At 45.7% G+C, this 11,498-nt stretch overlaps 1 long non-coding RNA gene across 2 annotated transcripts; it reads left to right on the top strand.

The window, feature by feature from the left end:
• The first annotated feature begins 2,236 nt into the window (after positions 1-2,236).
• LOC128627151 (uncharacterized) lies at positions 2,237-10,853 on the top strand. Of its 2 annotated transcripts, none has more exons than XR_008391265.1 (4): positions 2,237-2,298; positions 2,717-2,799; positions 4,081-4,965; positions 7,982-10,853. It is a non-coding gene; the product is annotated as an uncharacterized LOC128627151 (long non-coding RNA). The 2 variants fall into 2 exon arrangements; XR_008391264.1 differs by having other exon boundaries at positions 2,717-2,923.
• The last annotated feature ends 645 nt before the right edge of the window (positions 10,854-11,498 follow it).

Below are 11,498 nucleotides of genomic sequence, written 5' to 3'. Positions count from 1 at the left end.
GGCAGTGGTGTCCTGAAATCTGTGATCTGAAAAGATGGGTCAGAGTTCAAGGTAGGCGTGATTAGCATAAGACACCAGCGCTTCTAAAACCAGCTGGCAGGGAAGGTAGAAATCCACTGCAACAGGCCAGGGAAACAAGGTCAGGGCCGCAACCCAGATATCAGCAGAGCAACTGGAACAAAGGCGAGAGACAGGAGAGATACCAAAGGTAAAAATACCCAGGTGCTTGTGCATCACCCAAGGACGAGACAGGCAAAAGGATCCTGCAGTCCTCAGGGAACAAAGACCTTCAACTCTGCTGGTCCCCGAGACAGAGTGGATGAGGCTGAGTGACACGGCCAACGTCACAGCCAAACTCCACCTCCCAGCTGCCTCAGGCCCACAGACCCAGGAAACACAGTGTTGATCCCCTTAGACACCCTGCTGCTCCCTCACCCTGCGAGCAGGCAAGAGAGAGGTGCGTTTGCTCAGGTGAGCAACACCCCTGTGAACGGCTGCCTCCCACCTTCACTCTGCTGTCCCCCACTCACTCGTGCTTCTTCAATCCATTCTCTTCTGGAAGGCACATGATGGTCACCTGAGCCCTGGACCCACTGGGCCTCCACTGCAGAATCCCAAGTCTCCCCCCTGCAAGGCCCTGAGTGTTCTGACCTTGACCTCCCTCTCCCACCTCTCTTCACAGGCTTAATAGCCTTCTCAGACTGTTCCCTGCTCCCTGCCTCTGGTCATGCTAATTCCTGGAGGAACTTGCTAGCAAACCCCCACCCCTGAGTTGCCCTTCCTGAAATTCCCTCCTCCAGCCATGTCTGCCTCATCCCTTAGACCCAGGAGGTTGTCCTGACCTGCCCCCACTACCTAGTGTCAAGGAGATCCTTGCATTGTTTCCTCTCACAGTACCTTCCTCTCTGACCCCTCTCGTCATTTATCACCTTCTGTAGTTACACATGTATTTGAGTTTCATGGCTTCCCATCCATCCTCCTCATTAGCCTGTAAGCTCCATGAGGCAGGGGCCCCGCCTGCATTGCTTCCTTCTGGTCCCAGGGCCTGGCAGAGGCGGGGGCAGGTGCTCACAGCATGAACGTGTCAGTGGAATGGGTGGGGGCTCAGTCCTGAGCTCTGGTTTCCCAGGGCCACCTCACCTCGGCCACCTGACCTCCCTCGATTGCTCATCAGACAGCTCACGGGAACCAGTCTGTATTTCAGACTCTTTTCTGAAAGGGGGCCGGCCTTCCACACGGAAGAGCCAGTCATTTTCCTGGGAGGGGTTGAGTCTTTTAAGAAGACACAGTGCACACTACTCCACTGAGATTTTACCCTGGGATGCAGACACTCTACGAGTTAGAGAGTTTCCTGGCCCTGCTAGGTGGGAAAGCTCCCCAGAAGCTCGGGCAGGTGTGAAACAGAGATAAGCAAGTGGGTGTTTATCTTCACTGTGGCTGCACCAGAGCTGTGTGCATTCCAGTTCCAGTTGGCACAGACTTTGGAAGATAAAAACACTATTTTTAGAAGAGCCCTTCATATTACAATGGAATCTGTGAAGTGACAGCTTTGACAGCTGTAGGGATCAGTATAGATAGTCCGAGACACAGCACCAGGCGAGGGCACCTGAAAGCACACCCTCCAGGCCCAGTGGTGAAGGATGTGCAAGAACAGCGACCCAGCAGCTACAGGCACCTGCGGGATGCTGTGCTCCAGAACCGTGTGCGACATACCTGTGCTTCCCCTTCGGGTGCGTGTAAATTGATACATTTTGTGTGTGTTCACTTATGTCACCAATGCCTGGAAATCAAATGAGGGGACGGGAAATGAGACCTTCTCACCAGGAGAACCAGCTCACACTCAGACTTGCTAGGGCTGGGCGCTCACCAGGTTTCATGTCAGAGTCACCTAAGGATGTTTCAGAACTCCCGGAGCCCCAGACAAGCCCCATCCATTCCCTCAGAATGATGAGACCCAGTTGTTGCCGCTGTCCAGAGCTCCCCAGGAGACTGCAATGGAAAGCCAGGTCTGACAATCTCTGTGGAAGGGGTTTTGCAATGCAGACAAGTGGTCAGAGTTAGTCAGGTATTTTGTGACTCCAAATATAAATCAAGACCTGATTGCCAGTGTAGAGAGAATGATGTAACAGGAGAAAGGGAGCCAACCATAGAGAAGTAGCTGAGCAACCACCTGAGACAGATCTACTTAAGGGTCGAATCCCCCCTGTACTGTATTTCTGCCTTGTTTCAGATGGAAGTGCAGCCCCAAACTATTCCTGTGTCTGCTCTACATCATGCATGAGGGAAGCTTGAGCTTTGGTAAGAGGCCTGTTTGGGAGTTTAATGAGCCCTAACACACCCAAATACATGAGAACAAAAAATCAGGACCCATGGATGAGAAGTTCAAGTACCCTCATGGGAACTTCCTGGCAAATTGAAGACATGGGGTTTTGTACCTGAGTTAAAGTTCTGGTTGGAATAGAATTATTGAAATGCGTGGGGGCCCAGAGACAAAGGATGTATGTAAAGCTAGGAAACAGGGTTTCATTCTGAAAGGCGTCCAATCGTGCAATCTATACACGTGAGCCCAGCACACAGACGTCCCTCTGCCTTCCCTCCCGGTTTCTGACTTATTCTTTATACTGTAAATGTGGTGAGTCCACATTCTATGGTCATGTCATTGCAGACCTCTCTTATGGTCACTGAGATTCTATTAAGTTGGTCCTCTGGCCACCAGGACACTGATTGAGGCGAGCACAGAAGAGGTCTTCAAGAGCGCGCACACAACTCCAACCTGCGGGCATGGGCCAGAGGCTGAGGGTGAGGCACTCCCCTACCTCTCTGGTCCCGGAAGGCTACTGAGGTCCTGGCTGCTGTGGAAGGGGAGTCCGTGAAGACTCTGATTTCCAGGACTGTCTCCTTCACCTGGAGAAACTTCAGACTGGTGAATAGGAAGTGGAAAAGAACGTGATTCCAGTGAAGAGAGGGAGGGAGGAAGGGGCACGTGCTAAGGGGATTGAGTGTGTGCATTTGTGTGTACACACAGACTGGAGAGGGCTGGGTATGGGAGATGTCAGGACCCATCCCCCACTATCCAAGCACATGCACAGGGACAGGAGATGACAAAGAACGGGCTGCAAGACCAAATGAAAAGAACTAGTCAGGGACCTAAGCTGAACCCCAGCTTATTACTAGAGTGATGTTGAGCCAGCTGTGCAACCTCTCTGAGCCTCAGGCTCCTCATCTGTAAACTGAAGGTGCAATTTCACTACTTCCTAGGATAGTTGAAAAGATTAAAAAAGACGATGCTCGTTAAAGAACTCTGCACAGTGCCTGTGACAGACACTCAATAGGACACAGCTCTCATTTTCTCCACACCCATTGCAGTGTTTGGTCTTTACTACAGAGGCAAGTGGCCCTGGCCCTCATGGCGCAGTTGGCGGAGTATCATCCTGCAAAGCGAAAGGTCGTCAGTCTGATGACCAGTCAGGACACATGCCTGGGTTGTGGGCCTGACCCCAGTTGAGGCATGTCCAAGAGGCAACTGATCAATGTTTCTCTTTCACTTTGATGTTTTTCTCCCTCTCTTTCTCCCTCCTTTCCTATCTCTCTAAAAGAAACAAAACCTTAAAAAGAAGAAGCAAGTGGATAGCATTCATCATTCCTAACATACAGTGAAGAAACAATCTAAGGGAGGTGAAGGGACCTGACCGTGGAATAAGGAGTCAAACACGCTGGCTGTGTGCTACAGTAACACCGCTTCCCTCTCCCTCCTTAGTCCTACTTTTCCTGTTTCCCCTCGGCCTACCACAACAGGGGTTCAGCCTTGGAAGGGGGCCAGGTTTTAAGACCTTTGTTCCCCATTACGTTTTGGGGGGAAAGACTGATTTCAAATCCTTTTGTTTCTTTTTTTATAATTGTTTTAAAAGATTTTATTTATTTTTAGAGAGGGGGAAGAAGGGAGAAAGAGAGGTGGAGAAACATTGCTGTTCAGGCGAACATGGACTGGCTGCCTCTCGCACATGCCCAACTGGGGACCTGGTTGGCAATCCAGGCCTGTGCCCTGACCTGGAATCAAACTAGCAACCTTTTGGTTTGCAGGTCGAGACTCCACTGAGCCACACCAGCCAGGACCAGATCCTTTTGTTTCTTTAGGAGATAATGGACCCAAGAAGAAATAGCTCAAGAGAAAGAGAGGATGAAGTTCATTGTAAGAAATGATTTGCTTTCTCAATCATTCTCACACATTGGGAAGTACTGTGTGCCAAGTCGTGTACTCAGTGAGTTACCAGGGTTACTTCAGACCTAAGAAGTAGGGCAGCAAGTAGTACACAGCTATAGATTTCTGGCCCTATACTATTTCTTGCTCTTCCTGTTGGCTGCAGAACCCCAGTTTCCCTCTGGAGTCCACTCTCTTTCCTTTTCCCAGCCACATGGTACGTGGGGAGTTGGTACAGCCTTACCCCCAAAGGGTCACGTGAACCAGGCCTGGCCAATCAGAACACCACATTTCCTTGGCCATGGGCATTGGCAGATGAATGGGTATTTGGGATGTCTGCTGAGCTGCTCGGAGAGAAGCATGAGCACCAGTCCTCTCCCACTGGACGTTAACCTGGGAGGACACGGACACAGGGAGCTGGAGAGCGTGTCAGCGGGAGGAGAGCAGAGCCGGCAGGACAAGGGCCGGTGGGTTCGGATGGCCTCGTCCACACTCCTTGACTCAACTCTGCCTGCCCTACCTCACGGCTCTTTATGAGTCACTGCGTCCCTGTGTATCAGGTACGCGTGTATTTTTTTGCCAGATCAAGGTGCGTTTTCTGACCGTTGCAGCTGGAGATTCTTACCTGTTGAGTATATTGTCTTCACTTTGCAAATGAGGAAATTAAGGCTCAAAGAGAAAATGCGACTGAGTTTCCTCAGGCTGAAGGGAACCGACTCTGGATCGCAATCTGAAACTAAATAGTAAAACGAAGAGCACAGGTACAGGTAATTGTAAAAATCTGTATAAATGCATAATTTCTCCTTTCTTCTGGTAGCTGATCTTAAAAGCAACTGTATAAAATGACAAATGTATATTTATATAGATTATTATGTGTGACTGATTATATACAGTATGGACTACACATATATAATTGTACATATATAATTTGTAGTCGATACAGATATAAATTATAATTTTGGCTCCATGACATACAGTGAGACAAAGAATGCCAAGTGAGACACTGACTTACAAACATTAAATAACTTAGTAAGCACAGTTTTATTTATATTGTATACTATTTATTGACAATATAAAGCTTAGGCTTGTGAAGGAGACATGCTTCATTTATGAGTAATTGGTATGATCATCTGAACTCATCTACCCTTTGAGAGGACGTCAGGATTCTTGGATGAAAGCATCTCTCTCTCCTAAATGTAGATGACTTAACACTTTGGCGTTAGCAGAAAGTTCCCAACACTAAGGGCACTAATGAAAGCCAAGTGTCTGTTTTGATGGTCACTGGACTCGATTCAGTCTGAAGAGTGAGTACTGACACCTGTACCACGTGGTTTTTAAACAGCAAGGACAGCTTTCCTTCTACCTGTAGAAACAAATGCACCACTTGTTCAAAAATTGAATCACTTAGGGAAAAAGTTAAAAGTGATATATAGGAACCACATGCAAAATTTAAACAAAAATCAAAGACAACTTTAAAGATTTGGCAGATGAAATGTGGTCCTAAATAGCAAGTGACTATGTTACAAAGATGTTAATTCTCTTCACATTATTTTATAATTTTAATGTAATTCATCCCCCTGAAAACAACTTAATGGGATTTGGGGGGACATTTAAACATGATTAAAGATCCATGTATAAAAAGAAATCAGTGAGTAACCAAAAATGTTGGCAAAATAAAAGTGAATTTGGGCTTGTATTACAAGACAATAAAATATGTTAAAGAGGTGTAATTACTAAAGTAGTATAATTTAGTATAAGCAGAGGACAGGCAGATATTCCCGAAAAGGAATAGAAAACTCCAAGATGGACCAAGCACAGTAGTAACCCAGACAGACTGTCCTTTAAAACAGTGTTAGGCTCACCTACATTTTTAAAACATTGGGTCTCTATTTCATATTATTCACCAAAATGTATATTAAATAATTACTTGTAAAAATAAAGCCATGGGAAAACTAGAACAAAGTACAGATGAATATTCCCTTTGTGACAAAACACTTATTAAGCATAAAAACAAAGGCAGAAATCAAAGACAAAGATTTGTGTGTTAAATTCAGAAAATGTCAGCACACTGAAAAGCTTGGAAATAGAAAGTGTACCTGTGGCATTTACAACAGAGGGGGAGCATTTTAAACAGAAGACACGTCTGTAAATCATTATAAAGACTACCGCCCTGTGGGAATGAAAGGGCAACAGACAGAAAAGGCGGTTCACAAACGCAGCACTAAGGAGCTGAGGCGGAGAAAAGTTCAAGCTCGCTGTAATCAAGAAAATGAAAGTTAAAACCATCACATATTATTTCTGCTTATTAACCAGGCAGGATTTTTTCACTGCAAATTACAGAAAATCTGACTACACGCAGTTCAGAAAATCAGAACGTTTATTACTTCACACAAGATGGTCCGGTCAGGAGTTGGTCCCTGGGGGCTCATTTGGTGGCTCCAAGGACTCGCCTTCCCCACGCTCCCCCTGCCATCCTCTGCACACTGCCTCTCGTCCTCCCTGCCCCTCATGGTCACTCTGTGGGTACGGCAGCTCTGGCTCCCAGGCAGCCTCTGCCACTTTGAGAACTGGAGAAATGGGCCCTTTTCCCTGCTGGGTCTCTTTCCACCAAAGAGGAGCCCACTTCCTGAGTTCTCAAGGAGATGTGCCTTTAGGTTCTAGTCACCAGGACTGTGTCGTGAGCCCATGACTGACCTAGACACTGAAAAGGGACATGGAGTCACCGCCATTGGCTCAGACTAGCTAAGATGTGTCCTGAATCCGAATGAAATCTTACATGCTAGTGGTGGGATATAAACTGATACCTCCCAGGTAAAACATATCAAAAGCAGTAGAACTACACAGACCCAGTAACCGACAATTCTAACTCTTCCTGAAGAAGTATTGGAAGGGCCCCCAGATGCAGCTAGAAGGCTGTTTATCTGTTAGTTGTTCATAAGAACAAAAAAATCAGAAACATGCCACAGGCACAAATACTAGAAGCCGGTAGCATAAGGACGTCACTACTACCTGGAATACTGTGGAACCACGCAAATTATGTTTTACGTACAGCATCCAAGATGTTTTATATATGGACATGTGTTCATATTCTATTCAGTGGAGAACAAACACAAGAATATCTCATCTTCTAAAAATATACATAAAATTCTGGAAGGATGTATACCACCATCTTCATAGTGACCTATGCATGGTGTGATTACAGTAAATTTAATTTTTCTACTATCATTTTTAGTGTTTCCCAATGTTTTCTACATAAATATGTTACTTTATAAGAAAAATGAGGATGATCCTAACAAGGAAAACGCTCCATTTTACTATGTTCTTTCTTTCCTTTTCCGGCCGAGCTGAAGGCCTGGACGGCCACACTCCACTCGTCTGGGGCGTGTCCTCGATGAAGTGGGGCCTGGTCCCACGTGGGGCGGGCCACTCCTGGGCCCAGCACCCCCGTGGGTAGGAACCGCAGCAGAGCACATGCACACAAGGCAGGGCTCAGGCCACTTCGAAGCCTGCGTGGGCCATCATTCTCCCCCAGTGGAAGTTTAAATGGGTTCGCATGCTTGTTCTTATATCCTCATATACAGTAATATACACAAAGTGGGCCAAAAGTAGGTTTACAGTTATAAATATACACAAGTTTATTCTCGTATTATTTGTAAATAATTATATTATTTTCCATGTGAGCCACTGTAAACCTACTTTTGCCCACCCCTGTGACTCTCATACACAGCACATATCTCTGAACTTCTGAGTCCCTTTGTCTGACCATTACCTATTGTTCTGTAGGCACAACTTCCAGAAATGTCTTCCCAGAATCCCTGGAAAATGGCCCAGGGCAATCCTCATCAGGCAGTGCTGAGCCTCTTATCTTAGGATGGAGGGGTTTTCATTGACTGGCTCACAGTAGCAGTTTGGGGCCTGCATCCTTGATTGCCATCATGTCAGCTATGGGAAGACCACACTGTCACCGACCTCAAGCCTGTCTCTGCCCCTACACGTGTCCTTACAAAACTCACTTCGGTGTCATGGGTTTTGTGTTCTTCCTTAGTGACGCTGGTTGGATGGTTTAGGTTTCAGAAATACAATGAGTGCCTTCAACACTATCATACCTTCATGCGCACGTTTCTCTGGCTGCCGTTACAAACAACACCGTGCTGATCTTTCTGGCTTTAAAAGCACTTTCCCCACTACGCTATTGATGAACACAGCCCATGAAAGCAATCTGTATTACACTGAGAAAACCAGAGTGGAATTTAACAAACTTCAATCCATTTGTTATGGATTGCAAAGGAGATATAACGCGGGTATTCTATAAGACTTTTGAAGAAAGAACTGATCCTCAATTAGACTGAGAAATACAAGAAAATACAGGTGCTCTCCTCAAAATGCAAACGATAGACAAAATAACCAATTAAGTTCTCATTAACCTTAGCAAGATGTTCGTCCTCTCTAAGACCTGGTGTTTTTCATCTGTATAATGAGGATAGTAGCTGTGACTGCCTGAAGACAACATTTTCAAAAGTGACATATGAAGCACTTCTTAAACATTTGCCATCACATCGTCATTACCATTGCCATTTTCATTTCCCCATATGGACCTACAGCCAACACCTGGGGAGACGGGAATGGTGTGCTGGGGGCTTGGATGCTGCGCTGGTGTAAAAGAAACAAAGAGAAAGGTTCAGGTGTTGTAAAACAAACAAAAGGGCTGGGTGCTGGGAAGGTAACAGCCACACCCTGCGATCTCCGGCTTGGATCTTCCCCGAGACTGCCTCTGAGTCTTCCTCACAATTATTCCCACTGCTCACAGCTGGGAGCCTGGGTGTCTGGGAACTTCAAATGGGCCAGAGCCCTGCAGGATGCAGCCTTCATCAGGACAGCTGCCAGGGTCACGCAAGCGGTCCGCACCGTGCCTCAAACGCGTCTGTAATTCGGGCTGCTCTCTCTTCATCCTGGAAGCTTGTAAGCACCTTGTGTTGCTGCCAGACAGCAAATCCTGACTCATTTTTAACAGCAGCAGGAACAAAACATAGTTTGGAAAGGAAGTCAAATTTCAGGCTTATTGATACTTTGATTTCATCTGTAAGTTTTCCTTACTTCTAATGTCTTAAAAAGAATTTTTAGAAGTAACTGCAGTGCATGTCTTAAGGAAAAACTCATATGGTTTTAAGGTGCTAAAATTAACACCGTCATGAGTAGAGGCCTTGACATGAACATATATCTTGAATACGTACTATGTAATTTATTAATTTCACATGTCTCGAATTGACATGGAGTGCCCTGAAATGGCTGCAGACTTCATGGAGATAAGTGTTCTAGAGGTGGGGGTGTGCCCATTCTGCAGGAGCGAGCTCCGAGTTACCAGAGAAGCAGCAGGAAGGCGTCCTTAGAGACAACCAGGGGAAACCTAAGGTCCCATAGAAGGGATCTGCCAATAGTCACCCAGTTGAATTACCAGCACACGTGGATGGGAGCACATGTCCTCTGAGTGACCCGTAGGTACAGTAGAAACTACCAGCTTCCAATTATCTGTAAATAATTGGCTACCGCCAGAGACAGCAGAGGAAAAATTCCCTCCTGTCCTAATCCTTTTTCTTAGTCCCTTGCGATTGCTTCCTTTTTGCCCACAGATTTTTTCTAAGCCTCATAAATTAAACAAGCAAAAGCATAAAATAAAAACCAAGAAACAAAACTTTACCTAAGAATTACTACAGTAGCTGCTATTTAATGAGCGTCTCCTATGTTCCATCTGATACTCAGGTCTACACAACTTGAAACAGACACTCCTTCGTTCACTGTGTGTGGACGCCCGTGTTGTTGTTATAGGAAAACGAAGCGACCAGACACCGAGGGATTCTGGAGTACGAGGTTTATTGTTTAACGTGCACGGGCTCAGAGGAGTCATTTCCAAATTCTGAGCCCCGAACAAAGGATTCTTGGGGAATATATAGATTAGGGGGTCTTTCTGTCTACGTGACAAACGTGGGATACAGAAACAGAATGTGATAATTGTTCTATCAGCGGCGGTGCTAGTTCCAGTCCTCACTATCCGGCCACCCGCCCTCCCAGACGGCCCCATCATTCTCTCTAGGGCGCCTGGGGCCTGGGCAAATAAAGGTTAAACAGAGGTTTTTCAAAGTTTCCCATGTCATTCCCCCCTTTTATGCTAAACAGCACTAGTTGCTTGTTTAAGCATAATATATTTTTGTAGGAATAAACAAGTCCCCCCTTTTCCTGGATTTAGAGTATTAATGAGGTTTCTTTCCTCATTATTTTTCTCCTCCTGTGATCTACTATCAGGGAGGGGTTCTGAGGCCTATATTGCTACCAATCACTCATAGGCATAGGCAGGTCATAGGCATGCGCCCTATGAAAACAGAAGAACACACATAATAATCCGTAAACTAGTCTCTGTGTCTGTGAGACTGTCTGTCTTTTGGGAAGACATTGTATCGCATGGTCTTTCTTACAATGACATTTAACAGTAATAATTTGACAAGTCCTTTGTACCTGTTAATTGTACATCTTTGGTGACATCACAAACCTGGTTTTAACTTTCAAATGAAAGCAAACTTTCAAGACATTAGCTGCGCCATTCTGATGTCTAATACTAAGCATTGTGATTTTCCTTGAACTACAATTTTTCTCCTTAAGATCACCCTCACTGTTATTATAGAGACTGCTTTGGGTCCCGCTTTTGATTTTAACTGTTCGTTTGCATAAATACACCAAGAGCACCCTGGATCACTTCTGGTCCTTAAGTCTGCTTTGCTGGAACTCACACAGGGAACCCTCAGATTGACTTCTCAGTCTGCCCCTTGGGGCACAGAAGCAGAGCCACACACCTGCCATCTGGCTTCGCCTGTACCAATTGTTTCACTCAAATCCTTGAGCCTCTATTGTGCCTTCAGGTTCTTTTTTAACCATCTTTCAGGAAAGCAACCTCCGTTCCTTCCCTGGAAAGACTGGTATGAACTGCACAACCAACCAAAGTACCAGGCTTTTCTTGTGGGCTTTTGCTAGTTTCACAGGTCAATCCCAGTTCCTCTGAGCTTTCTGGTAATGACCAGAACCCATATGCCTCCTTCAGGTGTGACATTCCAGTCAAAGTCCTGGTTAACAAAACTACTATTAATGACTGGTCTTATTGGTTTTATGCAAAGAAACCTTACAGTGTTTCAGAATGCTAAATTCTGGAGGGGTCAGGTAGGGAGAAAAATACAAAGCATGATGGAAAATCCTTTTCCTTCTGATACCTACTAAGATTGCATCTCCATGCCTTATACCTTCTATTACTAACTCT

Source organism: Artibeus jamaicensis, unplaced genomic scaffold (genome assembly GCF_021234435.1).
Source record: "Artibeus jamaicensis isolate MK-2021 breed Jamaican fruit bat unplaced genomic scaffold, CSHL_Jam_final contig_3264, whole genome shotgun sequence".
Classification (NCBI taxonomy): domain Eukaryota; kingdom Metazoa; phylum Chordata; class Mammalia; order Chiroptera; family Phyllostomidae; genus Artibeus; species Artibeus jamaicensis.
The sequence above is the reverse complement of the archived record's forward strand: the minus strand, read 5'-3'. Positions and strand labels throughout refer to the sequence as shown.